Consider the following 26,845-nt stretch of genomic DNA (forward strand, 5'->3'; position numbering starts at 1 on the left):
ATATGGCCGCCTCATGAGATAAGGAACCCCCCCAGAATGACTTGGCACTTCTCCACTCAGTCACTTCCGCATAGCTTTAAGAACTGCTGTGTGACCCCGAGCCAATCAGCTATGCGATACCGCGAAAAATCCCTAGTTTGCCTATAAATATCCGCCCCAATCATAGCTGGGTGCTCAGACATTGGGAACCATCCCGCTGAGCCTGCCGGTGTTAATAAAGCTGTGTTGTGTCCCACCTCTCTGCGTGCCGCTTGAGTTTCTCGGTTGCCTCAGAACTTCCGCAACATTTGGTTACCTGATCGGGAAACTGAACCCCGCTAGCCCATTGTGCCACCGGTGTGGGACCGGAGATGGGCCATGAAGGGCAGAGTGCCTAGCATAGGGTTTGCGTGCGCCCCACTGATTTCGAGGGACCCGAGGCTGGGTTCTCCCGGACAGCTGCGGCTCGTCTCCGCCCTGCTGGACCAGCGATAGGAGACCGGGGACAGCTGGCTAGATCCACCCGTTGGACCAGGTAAGTCCCAGGGCCACTGTCTGAGTCAAACCTGTCCATCAGGACTGGAGGGGAGACTGATAACCCATTAGCCAGGCACACCCAGAGCGGGGTTATCCAGCCTGTTTGAATCTGAGGAACGTTTGAGTGTATGAGTGTGTCCGTATGGCTCCACCGCTTCAGCTAGGGAGTCTGAGTGGGCTGCACCCTGAGTCTCATGGGGCCTCATAGGGCATAATGGTCATCTACTCCACCGGGTAGCCTGGTCTGGGCCTTATACCGATAGACCTTAGCTAAGACGCTCCTAAGTTCCTGCCAGGGATGTGAGCAGGACAGCACCCAAAAATACCCCACCCTTTGCTTGCAATGCACACTGTTCACAATGGGTGGGAAACCCAGTAAACCACACTGCCTTAGATTGTATGCTTAAAAACTTAAGGAAAGGCTTTAGTGCCGAATACAGGGTACATATAACCCGGGGACAACTGAGGACTCTATGTGAGCTACAGTGACCAGCTTTTGATGTTGGCTGGCCCTCAGAAGAAACCTTAGACCTACCCACTGTCTGGCAAGAAACCCAGGACATCCAGACCAGTTCCTATAAATTGATTCCTGGTTAGAAATAGCCAAGACTCTTGTTTTCTGCCAATGGCAAGGGACAGTGCAGGATTCTCATCGCACAACCGACCAAGGGTATCTGAAGTAAGGCCACACAGCAAGGGGACCCAGACGATGAACTCCCACCGCCCTATGGACCTACAATCCTCCCAACTGCATCGGCCCTCCTGACTGCACCTGAGGTGGGACGCGGCACACCACCACCTTCTGTTTCCAGACATATCCACCACCAGACATATCCTCCCCACCCCCTCTCACTCCAACACCATCAATAGCTCTTCCGGTGTCCCCAGCCCTGCCAATGACAGCTGTTTCCCCACCGCCTCCAACTCCCCAGATGCTAGTGACCCCGCAGCCAGTACCAGTTTCCTTGCCAACTGTTCCTGAGAGGGACCCCGCCCCAGAAAGCAAGCCACGGAACATCACACACCACCTCCGAATGTGAGAAATCCCTGCTTACCCGGTGCCCCTCTGAGAAACTCGAGATCCTGACAAAATTGGAGTAGATGGCAGCCCCCAACCAGGCAGACCCATTATCTACTACCAGCCCTTCAACACCACAGACCACCTAAATTGAAAAAATCATACTCCCACCTATTTGGAAAAACCACAGGCAATGATCAACCTCATGGAATTCATATTCCAAATCCACTAAGCAACCTGGGAAGACTGCCAACAGCTCCTTCCCACCTTGTTCAACACTGAGGAAAGAAGAATTCTCCAGGAGGCACGTAAATGGCTCGAAGAGGTGGCACCAGTCGGCACCTTAAACCCTGAGGGATGGTCCCAAGAGTCTGCCCTGGACAACTGGCCTGGCTGGGACTTCAACACAGGAAGGCTGGAATGCCATCAACCGCTACCAAGATGCTATCCTGTGGGGCCTCCACCAAGGTGCCAAAAGGCCTACTAACATGTTAAAAATGTCTGATGTGACTCAGGACGGAGAAGAGATGCCTGGTAATTATGAGCAGCTCTGCAAGGCTTTCCACATATACACTCCATTTGATCCAGAGGCACCAAAGAATCAATGGATGGTGAATGCAGCCTTCATGGCTCAGTCAGCTGCTGATAATCCGCTGCAAACTCCAAAAACTTGAGGGTTTCACCAGGATGAACATCACCCAACTACTAGAAATAGCAAACAAGGTCTACTGCAACCAAGACAACATATCCAAACCAGAGGCTGAAAAGAAAATGAAACAGAAAGTCAATCTGCTAGCTGCGGCCCTCCAACAAGACTCCCAACTACGTGGAAAAACAGGATGGTCAGAGGCATGACCTCAGCAGTGCAGAACCCTCAAAAAGGATCAATGTGCATATTGCAAGGAAATGGGACATTGGAAAAATGAATGCCGGAATCGGAAGCCCAGATCAAACAAGCCCTCCACCCAACCCAAGGCTCAGGCAAACCAAGATCCTGACTTCATTGGGCTAGCCAATATAGATCCAGACTGACAGGGACTGGGCTGTGATGTTAGGCCCCCGGGAGCCCACAGTTGATATGAACTTTGGGGGCCAAAAGATCACTTTCATGGTCAACACCTGAACAGAACACTCAGTAGTGACCACACCAGTGGTACCCCTAACAGGATGCACCATAATCATCATGGGGACCACAGGGAATTGGGCCACAAGTCAACCCTTCTGTCAATCTCAGACCTATAAACTGGGAGGACAGGTAGTCTCCCATGAATTCCTATATGCCCCAGACTGCCCACTACTGCTATTGGGAAGAGACTTACTTTCAAAATTAGGGTCACAGATTTCTTTTGAGCAGTCGGGACGGGCCACCATGAATCTAAGCCCCACCGAGCCTGGGTTTATCATGTCCTTAAACACACCCTGAGATGAGGATGGACAAGACCATCCTGAAGCCAACCCTGAAGCCTTCCAGACCACAGTTCCCGATGTATGGGCAGAAGATAACCCACCCAGGCTCACGTCCAGCGAGCCCCAGTTATTATAGAACTAAAAATTGGAACTCAACCTCAGCGGCAGAGACAATATCTGATCTCACAGGAAGCTCAGTTGGGCATACAGGCTCATCTGGGGCAGCTGAAAGAGGCAGGCATCCGAATTGAGTGCCAGTTCGCCTCAAACACCCTGCTGCTCCCAGTCAGAAAACCCAGTGGTGACTACCGACCCATCCAGGGCTTGCATGCTATGAATCAACCAGGGGGCAAAGGGCCTTTTAAAGTCCTTGTTCCCGGGACGCCTGGGTGGCTCAGTTGGTTAAGCAGCTGCCTTCAGCTCAGGTCATGATCCCAGCGTCCTGGGATCGAGTCCCACAGCTTCTCCCTCTGACTCTGCCTGCCACTCTGTCTGCTTGTGCTTGTGCTCACTCTACCTCTCTCTCTCTGACAAATAAATAAATAAATAAAATCTTAAAAAAAAAAAAAAAATAAAGTCCTTGTTCCCGATGGAAACCCTAAACCCAGTGGTGCCCAACCCCTATTTAAGCCAGATCCCACCAGACGCTGCCTGGTTTACCCGCCTCTACTTGAAGGACACCTTTTTCTGCATCTGCTTGGCCCTAGTAGGCCAGTCCCTTTTTGCTTTTGAATGGACAGACACCAACTCAGGGCGCCAAATGCAACTCACTTGGACCTGGCTCCCACAAGGATTTAAAAACTTATCACAATATTCAGTGAAGCCCTAGCCTCTGACCTAGCCAACTTTTCCCAGGGCCAGACTGAATGCATGGTCCTCCAGTACATCGATGACCTCCTCATCGCCAGCTCAACTGCAGAGACCTGCCACCGAGTAACACTTGATCTCCTACAACACTTTTCAAAAAGAGGATATCAAATCTCTTGGAAGAAAGCTCAGCTATGCAGACAAGAAGTCAAGTACTTGGGGTTCATAATAACTTAAAACGAGCCCTCAGCATAGAACAAAAGGCTATAATAAATAGCCTTCCATGGCCAACTACTAGAAGGGCCCTACATGAGCTCCTGGGAGCTGCAGGATTCTGCCAGGTCTGGATATCAGGGTTTTCAGTCATAGCCAGGCCCCTACACGATCTACTAGTGGAACAGGAGACACAATCTTTACACTAGAAAGACACACAAGAAAAAGCCTTTAACCAACTTAAGGACCTACTTGGAAAGGCTCCAGCCCTGGGCCTACCTGACACCAGAAAACCTTTCTGTCTGTATGTCCACGAAGAGGATAAAACAGCTTTAGGGCTTCTAACTCAACCTTTAGGCCCCTGGGGAAAGCCCATGGCATACCTGTCCAAGAAATTAGATCCTGTCGCTTCTGGATGGCCCCCTTGCCTGCGAGCCCTGGCAGCCACCATACTCCTTATCAAAGAAGCTGAAAAGCTCACCCTTGGACAGCAGCTAACCGTAAAGATTCCCCACTCAGTAGTAACTCTGATGAATGGCCAAGGTCAAAAATGGGTATCAAATACCAACCTCACTCAATATCAAGGACTACTCCTGGAGAAGCCCCACATTACCTTGCTGACTGTACAGGTTCTCAACCCAGCCACGTACCTTCTGACGGAAGAAGGAGAACCAGAACATAACTGCCTGGAAATCATTACTGAAGTGTATACACCAGGTCCAGACCTCAAGGATGGACCTCAAATGCCAACCTCACCCTATACACTGATGGCAGCAGCTTCCTGAGTAATGGTTCAAGAAAAGTGGGCTATGTGGTCACCATAGCCACGAAGGTCCTGGAAGCTAAAGCCCTCCCTGCTCAAAGAGCTGAGCTCTGAACCTTAGTACAGGCGCTTATGTTATCAAGAAACAAAAAGGTCAACATATACACAGACTCAAGTATGCCTTCACCACCTAACATGTACACAGGGCAATTACAAAGAAAGGGGGCTCCTAACGTCCTAACATGGAAAGACCATCAAAAATAAAAGGAAAATTCTCCAATTGCTAGAGGCGGTATGGGCGCCCGGAGCCTAGCTGTCATTCACCGTCAGGGACACCAGAAAGGGGATAACGAGCCTGCTACTGGAAATGGCCTGGCTAATCAGGCGGCCAGAGAAGCTGCACAGAATGGGCAACTAGCCATCACAGCACCTGTCACTCCCTCCCTACAAAATCCCACATACACAGCTGTCGAGAATAGCTGGGCCAAGACTGAAGGAGCAGGATCCTACCTGACGAGTGATTGTTCCTTCTGGCGGCCCTCGCCCCTCATGTGGTCATGGAACAACATTCAGTCTCACACCTAGGAAAAACGGGACTTGAAAAACTTCTGGCAAAACACTTCTACATTGCCAGACTCATAAATCTATGTAAGTCCATCAGGGAACGTTGTGTCACTTGTGCAAAACATAACCCGAAAACTGGACCCGGTCCACCCCCAGGGATACAAAGCATAGGGGCTTTGAAGACAAAGAAATGGACTTTACCAAGATGACCTTTACCGAGGTATCAAGTATCTTTTGATCTTAATCTGCACCTTCTCGGGATGGGTCAAAGTGTTTCCCACACAAACTGAGAGAGCCAAAGAGGTCACCAGGGTACTGCTCCAGGAAATTGTTCCCTGATATGGGATCCCATTCACCTTTCACAGTGACAGTGGCCCTGCTTTCATCTCAGAAGTTCTACGAGGACTAACTTAGCCCCTTAACATCTTCTGGAAACTCCATACGGCCTATCAACCTCAGTTCAGGGAAAGTAGAGCACATGAACCATACCCTAAAGGAAACCCTCTCCAAATTACACACCAAAACGACTCTGGGGTAGACAGAGTTATTCCCCTTAGCCCTCTTCTGCTCCCGCTGTACTCCACAAAAACATGGGTTCTCTCCATTTGAAGTGCTTTATGGCAGACCACCACCCGCCCCCTGCCGTTAATGCCCATCCCGGGCAATCTCAATGTCCTAGGAGATGTACACCTCCAGAGTCAACTAAAATCCCTAGGACAAGTCCTCACAAAGCTACATGCCCACCTGTTAGAGCCCCCATATCTCTAGGAACTCCCGTCCATTACTTCCACCCTAGTGATGAAGTCTGAGTAAAAGATTGGAAACACGAACCCCTGAACCCGACCTGGACCAGTTCACATACAGTAATCCTTATGACCCTTACCACCCTCAAGGTCTCCAACATCACACCATGGATCCACCACTCGAAAGTGAAAAAGACAAATCCAGACCAAGCTACCTGGACCCCACATCCGTCACTATCCAACCCTCTGAAGGTCACTTTAAAGAAGGGCCCCTAAACTTTAAAATACATCTTCTCCCTCCTTGACCCAGCTGGGGCCTCATACTAGGGTTATTAAGTTTCTCCAGCCTTTTCCTGCCAGGGGCCTACACCAAATATAACTGCATGAGAGGTTCTGGAAGGTCTTGATACTTTCAAACCTTCACACTATGCCTCAGGCCTGTTACTGGGGGAGAACTCCGACTACCTGCACCTCCTCCCATGCTCCCGGCCAGACTTTTGGATGGCAACCTTGACACAGACCTCTTGGTCCCTCTGTACAATATATCCAATCGAGTCCAGTATGTTGGACCTATCTAGCCCAGGCTGGTTCTTCAGATGGGGGCGATATCCAAGATCTTGCCCTCTGAGAGCAGGGTATGACTCAACTAAAGGAACTAGCCAGCTGAACCCCAGCAACCCAGCCTCATTACCGAGGAATCAACCTGACCTCACTCAACAACTCACTCAACTTCCAGACACCTAGAGACTCACAAAACAACTCATCAACGCCAGCTATCAACTATGGTTAAATTTTTTTCAGAATCCCATCAACAAAGCCTGTTGGGTCTGTCTCCCCCTCACCCATCAGCTGTGTCCATGATTCCCATTCTGCCCAGCAGGCCACTACAAATGTCACCAACTCTTCTGTAACCATCGGACCTCTGAGCAATCCTACTCCCCTGGCCCCAGCACCCAGTCTTACTTGCTTCCTACCCCCAGGGCCTTTCTCAACCCCAGATACCACTGCCTTAACTTTACAGCTCCCCTTCCTTACTGCGTTCCCCCCAGCATCTTTCTCTCCTGCAAGGACAACCTTCTCTTTAGGTGCTGTGACAAAGATGACACCAGCTCTGGATGCATACTTGTATTTTTGTCCCACATCGGGCTGTCTGCTCAGCGGGAGGCCTGCTTCCCCCCCCCATCTCTCTCTGCCTGCCTCTCTGCCTACTCATGATCTCTGTCTGTCAAATAAATAAATAAAATCTTTAAAAAAAAAAAAAAAGAGGGGGGACATGAGGCAGAAAAGCCCAAAATGGCCGCCTCACTGAGATAAGGAACCCCCGCGGATGACTTGGCACTTCTCCACTCAGTCAGTTCCGCATAGCTTTAAGAACTGCCGGGTGACCCTGAGCCAATCAGTTATGAGACCCAGCGAAAAATCCCTAGTTTGCCTATAAATATCTGCCCCAATCATAGCCAGGTGCTCAGACTTTGGGAACGATCCTGCTGAGCCTGCTGGCATTAATAAACCTGTGTTCTTGGGGCTCCTGGGTGGCTCAGTGGGTTAAAGCCTCTGCCTTCCACTCAGGGCATGATCCTAGGGTCCTGGGATCGAGCCCCGCATCGGGCTCCCTGCTAGGCGGAGAGCCCACTTCCCTTCTTCTCTCTCTCTCTGCCTGCCTCTCTGCCTACTTGTGATCTCTGTCAAATAAATAAGTAAAATCTTTTAAACAATAAATAAATAAATCTGTATTCTCCCAGCTCTCCACTGCTGCTTGAATTTCTCAGTCACCTCAGAACTTCTGCAACACTGAGGCCCCCTTTTCACAGCCAGGGACACACCCTGGCAGATTCCTCAGCCTTCTGGATTGAATAGAGACTAATCTTCAGCCTCACTGGCTCACTTGAAAAAAGAAAATGCCCCCTTTCAATCACTCAAAACTATATTAAGGTGTATGTTTTGTTTATCCCCAACCCCAGAACAGCGTGGCACGTGGTGAGCCTGTAGTAAATGGGTGATTGATTGGATAATTTCCAGAGAACCAGGGCTCTCAACATAGCTTGTAATACTGAAAAATCTGAAGCATGTTAAAGCCCATCAGTAGGGAAATGGATAAATAAGGGTACCTCTGTGTTGTAAAATGCTGTTGCAGCCATTAAAACATTGATCTGTGTGGTCTGACTGTAAGAATGTCCAGGACATATTGTTTAAAAGAGAATAACTGGGGGCGCCTGGGTGGCTCAGTGAGTTAGGCCTCTGCCTTTGGCTCAGGTCATGATCTCAGGGTCCTGGGATCAAGCCCCACATGGGGCTTTCTGCTTGGCGGGACTTCCCCCTCTCTCTGCCTGACTCTCTGCCTACTTGTGATCTCTCTCTCTCTCTTCAAATAAATAAACAAAATCTTTTAAAAAAAAGAGAGAGAGAGAGAGAGAGAATAACTGCACCTATGTTGTGATCCCATTTATTTTATTTTTTAAATGAGTTGTTTACATAGGTGTACTTGTATGAAAGTGCATTGTTTAAAAGTCTGAATAGAAGCCTATGCCCTCAATCTCTTAACAGGGGGATGCAAGGAAAGAAGGAGAAAGACTTTTCACTTGTTATTCTAGGTATCTGTGTCTTGAATTTTTTAAAAGATGAATGTTGTCCCTGTATTACTTGTGTAATAATAAAATTGAAAATTTCAAAAGACTCCTCTTCCCCAAGTGTCTTGTGAGGAGGAAGCCAGGACATCAGGAGCTACATGCTGGTTTTGAAAGCTGCTTCCTGTGGGATCAATGAATTCTTGTTGATAGATTGATTGATCCACCGGGAGTCTGCAGGCTAGGCTTAACCTGGCCTCCTAACCTAGGCTGGCCTCCACTCAGCCCTGGGATGGAAGTTTATTTATTTAAATTTGTAAGTAAGAACAATTCCAACTTGCCAGTAACAGAAAACGTGGTTTTATCAGGCATAAGGGAAGGAATGGGGAAAGGAAGGCTTTTACAGAAGGTCCCCATAGGACCCAGGAGTTTCATTCTTGTCTTTACCCTCAGCCTTTTCATAAATAAATTAAGGGGTGGTGAGGTAATGAGATCCTGTATCATCAGTAATGGAGGAGGAAGAAGAGGAGAGGAAGTCCAGCTGGAATGGGATATGATGATAGATCAATCTTAAGGACAGATAAAATCAAATCAGCAGGCCTTTCCTAATTTAAAGTACTTAAGGAATTAATTGGCTGACAATATCAGGGGCATCACTGCCCCACTAGTAGGTTCTCCTTAGCAAATCTGTCATAGGACGCCTGTAGTTAAAAACTTCATTGCTCAAGGACACCCCAGAAGCCACCTCAGGGGCCCCAAGCTGTATCATAGGGTAATATCCCCCCAGGGTTCTCTGGGTGACCATCTTTTGTTTGTTTGTTTTGTTTTGTTTTCTGGGTGACCATCTTATTCATCCCAGTCAGAATATTTACTGAGCTCTGACTGCTGGCTGGCACCGTACCAGGGCTGGGGACAGAGCCGAGTGAATCAGACACTGTCTCTGCACTTAGGAAGTATCTAGGTTAGGAGGCCAAGGCCAGACCTTGAAGCTCAGCTCCTAAGAGCCATAGTTAGCCCAGGTCTGCTTTGTACTGACTGCAAATGTTTTGCCATATGGCTAAACCACCAGTGTCTTGGCACTGTATTTCTTTAAAAATAATAATAATAATAATAATGAAACAAGACAGACAAAAAAGCTTCATCTCTTGCCAGGATACTCTAACTATTCTGAAGTAATTGCACTTCTTCCAATGTGCAGGTGTTCTCTGGCACTTGTTTTTCCTGCTCAGTATCCTACTTGCCCACCCTTTTCTTCTACCACCCATGTCTGGCTAACTCATCCTCAACCTTACAGCCTTCTGAGACTTGTAGTCCTTGAGAAACATCCTTGGTCCATCTCTAGGTTCTCCAGTCACAGGTGCTCAGTCCATCAGAGCACAATCACTCTGCTTGTTTGATTTTGTCTGATTCTGCACTAACCCGTGTCCTCATGAGGGAGAAGTGATATATATCTCCAGCACCAGCATGTAGACAGCTCTCCCTAGTTCTTGAAACATATGTATTAAACAAATGGGAATAAAAACAAAGAGACAGGGGAAAAAATGTTAAGAAGCAGAAGAGGTATTTAAATGATTTTTCCCCCTAAATAAGCACTTATACCTTATTACAAACACCATAGTAATTAAGAGCTAAACACCTGGTTCTCATTCATAGAGTGAGAAGTAACAGTATGACACATGAAAAATCCATGCTACCATGTTTTTAAGCCAAGCTTCTAAATAGATCAAAATTGCCAGGATACTGTAGCAGTAGAGAGTAGGAAGCCCTACTCAGCTACTGAGCCTCAGCCCTACTCTCTACTGCTAGTGAAGGATAGCTATTCATATCATTAGTAAGTGATAAATGTTTTGCTTTTAGAAAGAGGTTTCTGGAGAATGTGGTCATTTAGGGCATGATGAAGATAATTCTTCTCTACAAACACTTTGTTGCTTAGATGCAAACAACAAAAAGTACAAAAAAGTCTTCACTAAATCAAAGTCTGTTTGTTTTTCATTTTTTTTTCCCCCAAGTGGGTGGGTGATTCCTTGACCCATATAATATGTTCTGGTCATTTCAGTTCAGTATGTATTATGTGCCAGGGACTGTGGTAGGCAGTGGGGATACAAAGACAGGATACTTTGTTTTTCCTCTTTGGAACAGTGGAGGGGAAAGGTGAAGGTATGTAGATAACCAAACCTCAGTAATACAAGGCCCAGTGAGGGAGGTGTCAGAAGAGATATAAACAAGAAGACGTCTGGGTGGTTCAATCCGTTAAGTGTCTGCCTTCGGTTTGGGTCAAGATCCCAGGGTTCTGGGATGAGTTCCACATTAGGCTCCCTGCTCAGCAGAGTCTGCTTCTCCCTCTACCCCTACCCCCTGCTTTTGATCTCTCTTGCTCTCTCTCGGATAAATAAATAACAAAAGAAAAGAAAAGAAAGGAAGGAAGTTAGGAAGGGGGAAAGAAAGAAGGAAAGGAAGGAAAGAAGAAGGAGGGAGAGAGGAAGGAAGGTAAATCGTGAGTTCAGAGGAAGAAACGCCCACATCTGGTTTGGGTCAGAAAAGGGCTAGCCTTGGAAGATAGAAATGGAAGTGGTAGAAAGGAAACATTTCAGGTAGACAAATTAGGGTGGGGCCAAAGGAGACATGGCACACATCTGCATTCTCTGTAAATGTCACTAGGCTGGGTCAGAGTGTATATGCTGACTTTCTGAAACAGAAGATTATTTTCATTATTATTATTTTTTAGACAGTGGCGTGTGGGGAGGGATCCAGACGGAGAGGGAGAGGGAGAATCTTAAGCAGACTCCTCACTCAGCATGGAGCCCAACATGGGGCTCAATCTCACAACCCTAAGTCGTGACCTAAACTGAAATCAAGAGCCAGTTGATTAACTGACTAAGCCACCTGGGCACACCAGAAAATTATTCTTGAACATCAGCACACATCTTGCTCACCTAAGATTGTTGATATGGTCACATAGGCAATCTTTTTTTTTTTTTTTTTGGAAAAAGCAAAATACTACTTTGTCAAAAAAATAATTCACTTCCTTCCATAGCCGCCTTCTGAGAAAGTTGTAAAAACATAAAAAAATGGTTTGCTCTTAAATATGCTCAAAAAAGAAGAAATGAACTAAAGATAAAAACCCTGGACTTGGGGTGCCTGGGTGGCTCAGTTGTTAAGTGTCTACCTTTGGCTATCATGTTGTGATCCCAAGGGTCCTAGGATCAAGCCCCGCATCAAGCCTGATGCTTGGCAGGAACGCTGCTTCTCCCTCTCCCACTCCCCCTGCTTGTGTTCCCTCTCTCACTGTCTCTCTGTCAAATAAATAAATAAAATCCTAAAAAAAAAAAAAAAGGCTGGGGCGCCTGGGTGGCTCAGTGGGTTAAGCTGCTGCCTTTGGCTCAGGTCATGATCTCAGGGTCCTGGGATCGAGTCCCGCATCGGGCTCTCTGCTCAGCAGGGAGCCTGCTTCCCTCTCTCTCTCTCTCTGCCTGCCTCTCCATCTACTTGTGATCTCTCTCTGTCAAATAAATAAATAAAAAATCTTAAAAAAAAAAAAAAGGCAAAAAACCCTGGACTATGAAAAGTAAACAAAAAACCTTGACTAGAAATGTTAATCTAGTATAGCAAAATGGAGACATTGAGAGTGGGGAAAAATTGAGAAATAAATGTCCCCTAAAGTCTTAGTGATTATTTAATTGTGATATGTTATTAAAGAAATACACATTGATTAGCAACGGGAAGGTAGCCATGTTAGAATTGAAAAGCATAATAGAGCTTCTAAAATAATAGGGAGGGTATGTGCTATGGTGAGTGCTGTGAAATGTGTAAGTCTGATGATTCACAGACCTGTACCCCTGGGCCAAATAATACATTGTATGTTAATTTAAAAAATAATAAAAATGGGGCACGTGGGTGGCTCAGTGGATTAAGCCGCTGCCTTTGGCTCGGGTCATGATCTCGGGGTCCTGGGATCGAGCCCCGCATCGGGCTCTCTGCTCGGCGGGGAGCCTGCTTCCCCCTCTCTCTCTGCCTGCCTCTCTGCCTACTTGTGATCTCTCTCTCTGTAAAATAAATAAAAAATAAAAATAAAATAAAAATAAAATAACGGAGAATGGGGGCTTCTGGCTGGCTCAGTTGGAAGAGCATAAGATTCTTGATCTCAAAGTTGTGAGTTTGAGCCCCATTTTGGGTGTAGAGATTCCTAAAATAACAGGGACATAAGGAAATGGGATTAAGGCAGAAAAAGTAAGGAAAAAGACAAAAGGGAAATAATAAAGTAGAATAAATAGTAAGAATTAAATAGAATGAAAGGAATAACATTCAGTACATCTGTTATACAATAAACATGCTGAGTTCTCCTTTCAAACAGATATTGGCAAATTGGATTTCTTATATCTAGCTGGATTTTTTTTATTTCATTTTTTTAAGACTTTTATTTTTAAGTGATCTCTGCACCCAACATGGAGCTTGAACTTACAACCTTGAGATCAAGAGTCACATGCTCTACCAACTGAGACAGCCAGGCACCCCTAGCTGAATTTTAAATATATATATGCAGAGAGAGAAAAAAAAAAAAACATTTAAACAATGTGACAGGAAAGGTTAAAAATAAACAAATGTGAGTGCCTGACTGGTTCAGTCAGTAGAGTATGTGATTCTTGATCTCAGTGTTGTTCAGTTCAAGCCCCATGTTGGGTGTAGAAATTATTTTAAAAAATGAATAAATGAAAATAGGTGTATATGTGGTCAAATATATGCCAAATAAATGCAAACAAAAGGCAAACAGCACTATTCATAATAGGTAAAAAGTGGAAATAAGTCAAATGGGTATTAACAGATGAATGGATAAACTGTAGTATATCCATGAATGGATTTTTCAACAATGAAAAAGGAATGAAGTACGATACATGCTATAATATGCATAACCTTAAAAACATTATGTTGAATGAAAAAAGCCAACCACAAAAGATTACATTTTTTAAAGATTTTATTTATTTATTTGACAGAGAGAGATCACAAGGGAGGCAGGCAGAGAGAGGTGGGGAAGCAGGCTCCCTGTGGAGCAGGGAGCCCAATGCGGGGCTCGACTCCAGGACCCCTGAGATCATGACCTGAGCCGAAGGCAGAGGCTTAACCCACCGAGTCACCCAGAGGCCCACAAATTTTTTTTTTTTTTTTGAGATTTTGTTTATTTATTTGACAGAGCCAGACACAGCAAGGGAGGAAACAGAAGCAGGGGTTGTGGGAGAGGGAGAAGCAGGCTTTCCGCTGAGCAGGAAGCCCAATGCGGGGCTCGACCCCAGAACCCTGGATCACGACCCAAGCTGAAGGCAGATGCTTAACAACTGAGCCACCCAGGTGCCCCAAAAGATCACATATTACATGATTCCACTTGTATGAAATGTTCAGAATAGGCAAATCTATAGTGACAGGAAGTAAACCAGTGGCTGCCTAGGACTTCGGTGAATGAGGGCTGGGGGAATGACTGCTAAAGGATATAAGGTTTGATGACAGTGTTATAAAATTGATTGTGATGATAGCTGCTATAAACTTGTGAATATACTAAAAGCCACTGTGGTTAAAAAAAAATGTAAGAATATTTTGAAAAATCTTTCAAATAGTCCAAGTAGTAGAGATTACATACACCAAACAGTAGAGATTACATAGGTAATATGTAATTACTCAGGTAGCTTAAGAGTCTGACTCTTGGTTTCAGCTTTGGTCATGATCTCAGAGTTGTGGGATCAAATCCCATGTCAAGCCCTGCATAGGGCTCCAGGTTCAACATGGAGTCTGTTTGTCCCTCTCCCTCTTCTCCTTCCCCGGCTTGCTCTCCCTCTCCCTCTCTCTCTTTCTCTCTCTCTCTCTCGCTCAAATAAATAAATAAATAAATAAATAAAATCTTAAAAGTGAAACAAAATGAAATAACAGCAAAACACTTCATCCCTAACATAGGAATACTGCTAAAGCTGTACTCAGAGGAAATTGTATAGGCTTAAAGGTTTTATTATTTGAAAAAAAATGAATTAATTAAATATTCAAAATCTAAAATAGTATAAGAGCCATAAAACCAAAATTAAAAAAAAGGAAAGTCAAAAAATTTAAAATCTAAAATTAAATAAAATAACTATTTGTCAAAAATATTTCAAGAATTGGAGGGGCACCTGGGTGACACAGTTGGTTAAGTGTCTGCCTTTGGCTCAGATGATGATCCCGAGGTCCTGGGATCAAGCCTCATGTTGGGCTTCCTGCTCAGCGGGTAGCCTGCTTCTCCCTCTCACTCTGCCTCTCCCCCTGCTTGTGCTCACATGTGCTCTCTCTGTCAAATAAAAAAATAAAATCTTTAAAAAAATATTTTAAAGGATTTGAAAGGACCAATAAGACAGAAGAGAAAAATATCTTGGCAAGCCTAATAAAGGGTAAAGTATAGAAAAAATAATAAAAAGAAAAAATAATAATAAACAGTAATTATGAATAAGAAAGGAAATATAACCACCAATAATAGCAATTAAAATATGTTACTATTTGTAACTCTCTGCCAAATAATTAGAAAATCTTGGGGAAATGACTTCCTGGGCAAAAAAAAAAAGCCCAAACAACAACAAAAATACAACTTATAATTCCTCTAAGAGGAGAAAGAAAGCCTAAGTAAACTAACTGTAAAAGAGACTGAAAAGATAAGTATCAAACATCTTAGAAGGCACCAGGTACAGACGGTTTTACAACTGAGATATCTTCAATTTTGAAGAACAAGAGGAAACTTGGGAGTAATAGATATGTTCATTATCTTCATTTCTTCATTGTGGTAATGGTTCCATGGGTATACCCATAAATCAAAACTCATCAATTGTACAATTTAAATATGTACAATGCATTGCATGCCAATGATACCTCTAAAAAGATATTCATGAAAAGACAGAGACAGTAGGATTTCCACTTCCAGTAATCCTCTAATCCTAATCTCTAATCCTCTAATCCTAAACAACTATAAAACTGGAGATGATTGTTTTCAGGCACTGGAAAATGGGCAACATACGTTATAATTCTTAAGAAAAGAACAATATAGCTGGGTCCCCTGTTTGTCCTGGCTTTCTACTGGGGACAATTTCCCAACTACAGTGAATCCCAAAGAAGTGGTCTTCCTGAACTTAAGAGGGAGAAATCAGTATTTGGGGCTGCTGAAGCAGCAGGAATTTGCAGGTCAGGGTATACAGAAAAGCAGAGAATAACACAACAGGAGGTGGGAGGAGGCAGAAGTCCACACGGGAATACTTGAGTCTTTGGCCAAAGAAGCCTGGGCTGTGGGATGTGCATGTATGGAGAGAGACTTCGTGAGGCTTAGCAGAGAATGACTGCTCTCTCAGGGCTGAGAACTGACCAGAAATACCAGAGTTTGCTCAGTGCTAGAACATGTTAGAGCTCAAGCCCAACCAGAGTAGACATGCTGAACATTTTGGGCATTCAGTTGAGACCCCAAAAGGCCATGCTGCAGAAGTAAGGACTACACCCTAAAGACCATGCCCTAGAACCAAAGACAAAACCAAGAAACTGTACCAAACAAAACTTAAAACCAAACCTGATAGGTATGAGAAACTCCACCAGTAATTTAACCACTTACCAGAACAAAACTCAAAACTGGGGTGCCTGGATGGCTCAGTCGGTTAAGCATCTGCCTTCAGCTCAGGTCATGATCTCAGGGTCCTGGGATTGAGTCCCGCATTGGGCTCTCAGCTCCGCTTGGAGCCTGCTTCTCCCTCCCCCCTGAGATTGCTCTCACTCTCACTCTCTCTCAAATAAACAAATAAAATACATTTTTTAAAAAGAACAAAACTCAAAGCCCTTGAAAAGAATTTAGTAAAATGCAGCTCCCTAGAATATGTCATTCATGTCTACTGTACAATCGAGTTACTACGTATGCAAGATGAAGGAAAATGAGATCAATAGTCTAGAGAAAGTCAGTGGAAAAAGACCCCAAGAGGACCTAGATGTTGGAATTAGAAAAGGATTTAACACAACTATAATAAACATTTTTAATGATTTAAAGTTAAAAAAAATAATGAACATAATGAGGGAACCACTCAGCACAGAAATGGGGAACGTAAAAAAGGAGACCTATAGAACAGGTAAATACAATATCTGAGCTGAAAAGTCCTCTGGGCTGAATGAAAACGGTACCAGATAAAACTCAGATCTGCAGTAAGGAATGAAGAGCACTGGAAATGAGAAATATGTAGATAAATATTTCAAAAATTATCTTCTCAGGGTGCGTGGGTGGCTCAGTCGAAGCATCGGCCTTCCGCTCGGGTCATGATCCCAGTGTCCTGGGATCTGGGTTTGAACCCCACTTCAGGCTCCCTGCTCGGTGGGGAGCCTGCTTCTCCCTGGACCTCTGTCCCTCTCTCTGCTTGTGCTCTTTCTCTCAAATAAACAAAAAAAATTTTTTTAAAGATTTATTTATTTATTTAAGAGAGAGAGAGCACAAGTTGGCAGAGAGGCAGGCACAGAGAGAGGGGAAGCAGGCTCCCAGCCCAGCAGAGAGCCCCATGCAGGGCTCAATTCCAAGACCCTGAGATCATGACCTGAGCCGAAGGGAGAGGCTTAAGCCACTGAGCCACCCAGGTGCCCCTCAAGTAAACAAAATCTTTAAAAATTATTATCTTCTCAATTATAGGTTAATTACATCTCAGTAAAACTGGAAAATTTGTTATTTATGTTTCCTTTTCTACTTTTTTATTTTAAGTAGGATCTGAATCCAGCGTGGGGCTTGAACTCAGTACCCAGAGATCAGGAGTCGCAGGCTCTACCAAGGGAGCCAACCAGGCAATTTCTTGTTTTTGTTGTTGTTATTATTAATATTATTATTATTTTATTAATAGTAATCTCTACACACAGCTTGGAGTTCGAACTCACAACCCCAAGACTGAGTCGTTTGCTCTACCCACTGAGTCAGTCAGGCACCCCTGTCTTCTTATTTTCTTTAAAAGACAACTGTTTGAAGCAAAAACAGTACTATTGTATTGCAAGGTTTGTTTATACACATGAAATATAAGACTAATGGGACGAAAGATAATACCCTTTAGCAACATAGATTTGAATAGAACAGGTCCATTTATACACAGAATTATTTCAATAAATACAGTATAATACTGTAAATGTGTTTTCTCTTTGTTACACTTTTTTCCTTTTATTTCCAAATTTTTATTTAAATTCCAGTTAGCATACCATTTAATATTAGTTTCAGGGGTAGAATATAGTGTCTTACAATTTTCTTAATGACATTTTCTTCTCTCTAGCTTACTTTATTATAATAATACAGTATATTATACATAGACAACATACAAAGTATGTGTTAATCAGGTGTTCTTGTTATTGGTAATGCTTCTGATGAAGAATAAATAGGCTAATAGTTAAGTTCTTAGGGAGTCAGAAGTTATACATAGATTTTTGACCACTCATGGGGTCAACATCCCTAACCCTTGCATTGTTTGAGGGTCAATTGTACATTGCTGTAACAGTCTCACATTTCACATGAAATGGTACAATATTAAATCTTTTAAAAAATGATCACAATTTAAAGTACTTGAAGAAACTATTCAAAAACATATATAAAACTGTGAGTGAGAGGGGCGCCTGGGTGGCTCAGTGGGTTAAAGCCTCTGCCTTCAGCTCAGGTCATGATCTCAGGTCCTGGGATCGAGCCCCGCATCAGGCTCTCTGCTCAGCAGGGAGCCTGCTTCCTCCTCTCTCTCTGCCTGCCTCTCTGCCCGCTTATGATCTCTCTCTGTGTCAAATAAATAAATAAAATCTTAAAAAAAAAAAAAAAAAACTGTGGGTGAGAGAAACTTTCTAAAATAAGGCAAACCCAGAGGCCACTAAGGAAATGACTGGCAAATTTAACTTAAAAAAAAATGTGTATTTTTGGACTGCAGAAGATACCAAAACAAAGTAAAAAATAAATGAACACTTGGTTAAAAAAAATTTTTTTTGCAACATATAAGACAAGAGTTTACAATTCCTACTATTCAAAAAAAAAAACCTCTATAAACTGTTGCAAAAAAAGATAAAATATTCCAATGGAGAAGTGAGCAAAAGATATGAACAGGCGATTCCAAGAAGAAGAAACTCAAATGGTCAATAAACATGAAAAACTGCTTACCCTGTCTACTGACCAGGGAAATTCCAATTAAGGAAACGAGAGAGCATACTGTTGCTACCATACCGATGAAGACACAGAAACGACATCCAGGGGCACCTGGCTGGCTCAGTCCGCGGAATGTGCAATTCTTGATCTCAGGGTTATGAGTTTGAGCCTCACACTGGGTGCAGAGATTACTTTAAAAAAGAAAATCTTGGGGCGCCTGGTTGGCTCAGTGGGTTAAGCCGCTGCGGCTCAGGTCATAATTCCAGGTTCCTGGGATCGAGCCCCGCATCGGGCTCTCTGCTCAGCAGTGAGCCTGCTTCCTCCTCTCTCTGCCTGCCTCTCTGCCTACTTGTGATCTCTCTCTCTCTGTCAAATAAATAAATAAGATATTTAAAAATAATAAAAATAAAAAATAAAATCTTATGGGGGCACCTGGGTGGCTCAGTCGTTAAGTGTCTGTCTTTCGGCTCAGGTCATAATGCCAGGGTCCTGGGATGGAGCTCATTATCAGGCTCCCTGCTCAGCAGGAATTCTGCTTCTTCCTTTCCCACTCCCCCTGCTTGTGCTCCCTCTCTTGCTGTCTCTCTCTGTCAAATAAATAAATAAAATATTTAAAAAATAAATTAATTAACTAATTAATTACTTAGCTAAAAAATCTTTTTTAAAAATGACATTGAGTGTTAATAAGAATGTATAAAAAAGGGCACTCTCATTCCTTGCTACTATAAAGGTGAATTGATAGCAATCATGTCAGGAAATAAAAATGGTAATATTTACTAACATGTAAAACATACATGCCCTTTGACCCAGCATTCCCACTTTGGAGAATCTATCCTATAATTCCTGAATAAGCACAAGAATATTTATGGCTGTATTGTTTGTAGTTACAAAAGAAAAGGAAAACACCTGAAACAATCCAGTGTTCATCAGTAGAGGAACAGTAGAATCCACTACATACATGAACAATAGGGTATGTTACATAGCTACTAAAAAAGAATGGGTAAGGTCTTTGTTATTTTTCCCAGGAGCTATATACATGGTATACAGCATATAAAACCAATTTATAGAGTAATATGTACAGCTAACCTAATTTTTGTAAAAATAAAACAAAAAACCTCACATAAAATCCTATACAAGTTCCCAATGGCCAAAGCTGAAACCAATTGGGCAACAAGATAAATATAGAAGTATTGGATTATAACCCGAATTAGAAGTAAGAAGTATCCACAAGTCCTTACTGATATAAATGATTGAATAAATATATCCATGAGGGAGAAGAGCCAAATCTGCATAGAATTCCAGATGATTTATAAGGACACACTCCATCAACAAGGAAAAAGAACATAAGTCCCCAGTACTTAGGTGTGGGCTTTAAATGGTAATTCTTCCGAAGAGTACAGTGTGTATGGGGGTGGGTGTGGGTGGGAGTACCTTGGCAGAGAACCTTGAGAAACACTGTCTTAGCCGGGTGATTGAGGTCAATATCATCAGCGGTAAGTCATGCAGATAATATGTGCCCTTGATAGGATGTGATGAAAATGACATTTTACCTCCACAGTCTTCCTCCCCTAAACCAATAACCCCAGTCTGATTATGAGGGAAACATCAGACAGATCACAACAGAGAGACATTCTACAAAACACCTGAGAAGTACACCCCCAAAACTGTCAAGGTTATCAAAAGCATGGGAGGTCTGAGAAATTGTCACAGCCAAGAAGAGCCTAAAAAGACCTGACAATTAAATGCAACATGGTATCCTCGATGAGATCTAGGATATTAGGTAAAAAACAAAACAAAACAAGAAAATCTTAAATAAGTTATGGACCTTTGCTAATGTCTCACTATTGCTCATTAATTGTAATAAATGTAGCCTCCCTGTGTAAGATGGTAATAATAGGGGAAACTGGGTATGTAATATATGCGAGCTCTCTATACGATCTCCTCGGATTTTCTGTAAATCTATAAGAGTCCCAGCCAAGGGTGCCTGGGTGGCTCAGTGGGTTAAGCCGCTGCCTTCGGCTCAGGTCATGATCTCAGGGTCCTGGGATCGAGTCCCACGTCGGGCTCTCAGCTCAGCAGGGGGCCTGCTTGCCTTCCTCTCTCTCTGCCTGCCTCTCTGCCTACTTGTGATCTCTCTCTGTCAAATAAATAAATAAAATCTTAAAAAAAAAAAAAAAGAGTCCCAGCCAATACACTCCTGAAAACATGCTCAGTATCATTTACCATCAGGGAAATGCAAATCAAAACCACAATGAGCTATCACCTTACCTCAGTCAGAATGACTAAAATCAAATACACAAGAAACAACAAGTGGTTGGCAAGGATGTAGAGAAAAAGGAACCCTCGTGCACTGTTGGTGGGAAATGCAAACTGGTGCAGCCAATGTGGAAAACAGTATGGAGATTCCTCAAAAAATTAAAATAGAATTACTGGGGCATCTGGGTGGCTCAGTCCATTGAGCATCGAACACTTGAGTTCAGCTCAGGTCATGGTCTCAGGGTCGTGGGATCAAACCCCATGTTTGACTCTATACTCAGTGGGGAGTCTGCTTGAGATTCTCTCCCTCTGCCCCTCTGCCCTCTCCCCCCAATCCCAAGCCCCCATCCCCCGCCGCTCTTGGGCCCGTTCTCTCTCTCAAACAAATAAATCTTTTAAAAATTTTTGAATTACTGGGGTGCCTGGGTGGCTCAGCCATTAAGCGTCTGCCTTCAGCTCAGGCCATGTTCCCAGAGTCCTGGGATGGAGCCCTGCATTGGGAATCCCTACTCAGCGGGAAGCCTGGTTCTCCCTCTGCCTCTCCCTCCGCTTGTGTTTCTGCTTTCGCTGTTTCTCTCTCTGTCAAATAAATAAATAAAATGGTTATTTAAAAAAATAGAACTACCATTTGATCCAGTAATTCCACTACTGGGTATTTACCCAAAGAAAACTAAAATGCTAGTTTGAAAAGATATGTGCACCCCTACATTTATTACAGCATTTTTTTAAAGATTTTAATTATGTATTTGATGGAGAGAGGGAGAGAGCACACAAACAGAGGGAGTGGCAGGCAGAGGGAGAGGGAGAAGCAGGCTCCCTATTGAGGCAGAGAGCCCGATGTGCAGCTCAATCCCAGGATCCTGGGATCATGACTTGAGCTGGAGGCAGAGGCTTAACCAACCGAGCCACCTAGGCGTCCCTACTGCAGCATTATTTACAATTATGTACAATAGCCAAGATATGGAAGCAATCCAAGTGTCCATTCTGTTCATAGATGAATGGATAAAGATGATAGGTGTGTGTGTGTGTGTGTGTGTGTGTGTGTGTAATGGAATACTAGCCATTAAAAAAATGAGATCTTGCCATTTGTAACAACATGGATGGAACTAGAGGGTATAATATTAAGGGAAATAAGTCAATCAGAAAAGGACAAATATCATATAATTTTGCTCATATGTGGAATTTAAGAAACAAAACAAAGAAAAAGAGACAGAAGAAAACAGACTTTAAAATACAGAGAACAGGGGCGCCTGGGTGCCTCAGTGGTTAAGCCTCTGCCTTCGGCTCAGGTCACGATATCAGTGTCCTGGGATCGGGCTCTCTGCTTGGTGGGGAGCCTGCTTCCCCACTTCTCTCTGCCTGCCTCTCTGCCTACTTGTGATCTCTGTCTGTCAAATAAATAAATAAAATCTTAAAAAAAAAATCTGTGAAAAAAAATGAAAAAAAAATACAGAGAACAAATTTGTGGATACGAGAGGGAGATGTTGGGGGAGGGGTGAAGTATAAAGATAAAGAGTATTGAGTACACTTATCCTGATAAGCTCTGAGTAATGTATAGACTTTTTCAATCATTATATTGTACACCTGCAACTAACATAACACTGTATGTTAATTATACTTCAATATAAAGAAGAAAAAATAAATAGGGGCACCTGGTTGGCTCAGTTGGTAGAACATGTGACTCTATCTCAAGGAGATGAGTTCAGGCCCCAACATGGGGTGTAGCACTCACTTTAAAAAAAAAAAAAAGTAAGTGGTCCTAAAAATTAAAGTCTATTTTTCAAAAATCCTCTATGTATACATATAGTTATATTTATCCATAGATATGTGTGTGAGTGCTGAGAAAGAGGTGGATCCTGGTCACATCAAGGGGGTGGAAATGGAGGCAGGTGGGAAGAAATTATTTAGATTTGTTTCATTTGTGGGTTTTGGTTTGTTTGTGGGGTTTTTTTTGAGATTTATTTATTTATTTGAGAGAGAGAGAGAGCATGTGTGCGGCGGAGGGGGCAAAGGGAGGGGGAAAAGAGAAGCTTTGACAAAGTCCCTCCTGAGCATGGAGCCTAAGGCTGGACTTGATATCAGGACCCTGACATCATGATCTGAGCAGAAAACAAGAGTCGGACGCTTAACCGACTGAGCCACTCACTTGCCCCAGATTTGTTTCACTTGTTAAAACAAGTATGTACAGTAGTGCTTCTGAAATTTAGAAATACATATTTTAAAATAGTAATACCATTCATACATGTATATATATCATATATATATGATGTATACACCTTAATTAGTCTATTAAAACGAGGGATTTTGTCTCAATGACTCTATGGATACTCCCATGTTGCCCTTCTGTGCCACATGTGTAAATCACATGATAGTCACCTCACCATTCTCTTTTGGAAATTTATCTCGGTAAAAGAACATTTCACTGAACCTAGAGTCAGGAAAAGAAAGGCATCCCTTATAAAGGTGGGACTCTTCAGTTCTTTGTCTGCTTTTAAAAATTGCATTTATTTGGGGGCCTCTGGGTGGCTCAGTGGGTTAAGCCTCTGCTCAGGTCATGATCTCAGGGTCCTGGGATCGAGCCCTACATCGGTCTCTCTGCTCAGCAGGGAGCCTGCTTCTCTCCTCCCCAATCTCCCTGCTCTGCCTACTTGTGATCTCTCTCTCTGTCAAATAAATAAATAAAATCTTTAAAATAAAATAAATAAAAATTGTATTTATTTGTAAGTGTTAGAATTATACTTACAGTATTATTACTAAAAATATCTTGGGGTTACTGGCTCGCTCAGTTGGTAGAATGTGCAACTCTTGATTTTGGGGCCTATGTTGGGTGTAGAGATTACTTAAAAATAAAAAATCTTGTAAAAGATAACAAAACTAGGGGCGCCTGGGTGGCTCAGTGGGCTAAAGCCTCTGCCTTCAGCTCAGGCCATGATCCCAGGGTCCTGGGATCGAGTCCTTCATTGGGCTCTCTGCTCAGCAAGGAGCCTGCTTCCTCCTCTCTCTCTGCCTACCTCTCTGCCTACTTCTGATCTCTGTCTGTCAAATAAATAAATAAAATCTTTTAAAAAAAGATAACAAAACTAAACTAAAAAATAAAAATGTCTCCTTGTAGACAGTTTGGAACAAGCGAAAAATATAAGGAAAACAACATAAAACACCCACAACCCCACCATCCACTATCATCATTTTTGTTTGTTTCCTTATGGGTCTTCTTTCAATGCACATGTATTAGTTTATATTTAATTTTTTTTCTCATTACAAAAGTAATAAATATTCACTACAGAAACTTTAGAAAACAGATACAAACAGATACACAAAAAGAAGAAAATGAAGATCATATGTAGCCTACAGACATTTTCTTCTGCATTTAATTTTTCTCTACACCAAACTGGAGATCATTGGGGGTATTGGGGGGGTTGGAACTTTTACTTTTTTTTTTTTTTAAAGATTTTATTTATTTATTTGACAGACAGAGATCGTAAGTAGGCAGAGAGGGAGGCAGAGAGAGAGGAGGAAGCAGGCTCCCTGCCGAGCAGAGAGCCCAACGCGGGGCTCGATCCCAGGACCCTGGGATCATGACCCGAGCCGAAGGCAGCGGCTTAACCACTGAACCACCCAGGCGCCCCTGGAACTTTTACCTTTAGTTAAAATATAGTTCACATACAATATTATATTCATTGCAGATATACAACGCAGTAATTCAACAATTCCATACATTATGAATTGTAATTACTGCCTATTGCCAAAGTTATTACAGTATTACTGACTATATTCCCTATGCTGTAGTTTTCTTCACCATGACTTACTTATTTTATAACTGGAAGTTTGTACCTCTTAACCCCTTTCTCTCTGGCAACCACCAAGGAATCATTCTTCAAAACCAATTTCGTACCCCTATTTCTTTGAACTCAATATTACATCATGAACACTTTTTCTCTTCATTAACAATTTTGGTTCATTAGAATCCCTGTGGGGAAATACTTCTGGAGTTCAACTCTCATTCAAGCAGTTATTAACTGAGCACTTAGTCTGTGCTATTATCAGAAACCACCCAACATATTACCTGGCCCAATAGAGTTTACACTTTGGTAGGGGAGACAGAAAAAACCAAACACACAAATCAATGTATGATCACAATTTGGAGAACCTGTTCTGAAGGATATAAAGAGGGTGCAGTGATAAAAACAATAGTCAGGGTACGATTTGTTTGGATAGTCCAGGGAAGCTTTATAAGGACTTGAATTTTAAGCTGAGACCCGAAACCAAGAGGAGGCAGGGGTAGGTTTTGGAGCTAGCAAGGGAATAACTCTCTAGGTATATCTGGAAGCCAATGAAGTAAAGATATTTAATCTAAGTTCCTGCCAAAAGCAGCAGCATCTCTGGAGCCAGAACATAACTTCTAACTCCCCACCCAAAGCTCTCTGCCTTTGACCTCTCTGCCTGTGGCCTCTGCTGTGCTGAGGAAGGGACAACCAAGGTTGGCATCATGGGTGTGCCACCCATGCAGTCCCATAGGGCTCCTCATCCAGAAGGGCCTTGAGCTTGAGACGTATGGCCCTGCTGTCATCATCTTGAAATTCCTTTTTTTTTTTTAAAGATTTTATTTATTCAACAGAGAGAGAGAGAGTAGGCAGAAAGGCAGGCAGAGAGAGAAAGGAGGAAGCAGGCTCCATGCTGAGCAGAGAGCCCAATGTGGGGTTTGGTCCCAGGATCCTGGGATCATGACCTGAGCCAAAGGCAGAGGCTTAACCCACTGAGCTACCCAGGTGCCCCACCATCTTGAAATTTTTAATAATTTTATCTTGGCAATGACATTTTGTAAGTGAGGTCGCATGGGACAATGCAGTGAAGGAGGTAAGTACAATATGCGTGCACTTACATGTAACTATATATACTTACGTATCAAGAATGGTCATAGCATTGATCAATTCATAGAATTCCAGTGAACTGCCCCCCACCCCCACAGCATGGGAGTTCAGCAAGACTCAAAGCAAGTACAAGGTAGATGGGTTACTCACAGACTGAGTAAGTGGGGGCACAGCTCTGGAGGACAAGACTTCCATTTGAATCAGAAGAACACAGAAAGAAGTCACTAGTGTTCTGAGAAACATGAATTACTGGGACGCCTGGGTGGCTCGGTGCGTTAAGCATCTGCCTTTGGCTTAGGTCATGATCCTGGGGTTGAGTTCCACCTCAGGCTCCCCACTGGGCAGGGAGTCTGCTTCTGTCTCTGCCCCTCCCCCTCCTCGCACTCACGTGCTCACTCTCTCTCTCTCAAATAAATAAAATCTTTTTTTTTTAAGATTTTATTTATTTATTTGACAGACAGAGATCACAAGTAGGCAGAGAGGCAGGCAGAGAGAGAGAGAGGAGGAAGCAGGCTCCCCGCAGAGCGGACAGCCCGATGTGGGGCTCGATCCCAGGACCCTGGGACCATAACCCGAGCCGAAGGCAGAGGCTTTAACCCACTGAGCCACCCAGGCGCCCCTCAAATAAATAAAATCTTAAAAAAAAAAAAAAAAAGGCCAATACGAATGACCAAAGAACTCTGTTGTATTCTTTCTTACTCACATGCCTTCTCCACATCAGTAAACTACTTATGCCCCAAATGCCAGAACAAAAAGGAAAGATAGGATAACCGATGGCTGCTTTTCCTTTCAGTCTGTCCCCACTCATGGGTGAACTGAGAGTACTGGTAAAACGGACATGTATCAAGAACTGAAATAAAAACAGTCGAATTTGATTTGTGCAGCATTTCCCGGCAGCAGCAAGAACAAAACACAAATGCACCTACTTGTTACAAAATGCAAACTGTGTAAATCTGGTGATTCCACACATGAGTTCAATTCTCTTATATTGGGGTGCCTTGGT

General features: G+C 43.4%; 1 long non-coding RNA gene across 1 annotated transcript; it reads left to right on the forward strand.

The window, feature by feature from the left end:
• The first annotated feature begins 7 nt into the window (after window positions 1-7).
• On the forward strand, window positions 8-7,777 carry LOC309847533. The gene is made up of 3 exons (XR_014302493.1): window positions 8-514; window positions 1,449-3,307; window positions 3,519-7,777. It is a non-coding gene; the product is annotated as an uncharacterized lncRNA (long non-coding RNA).
• The last annotated feature ends 19,068 nt before the right edge of the window (window positions 7,778-26,845 follow it).

This window comes from Mustela nivalis (assembly GCF_964662115.1).
Source record: "Mustela nivalis genome assembly, chromosome: 14".
Classification (NCBI taxonomy): Eukaryota; Metazoa; Chordata; class Mammalia; order Carnivora; family Mustelidae; genus Mustela; species Mustela nivalis.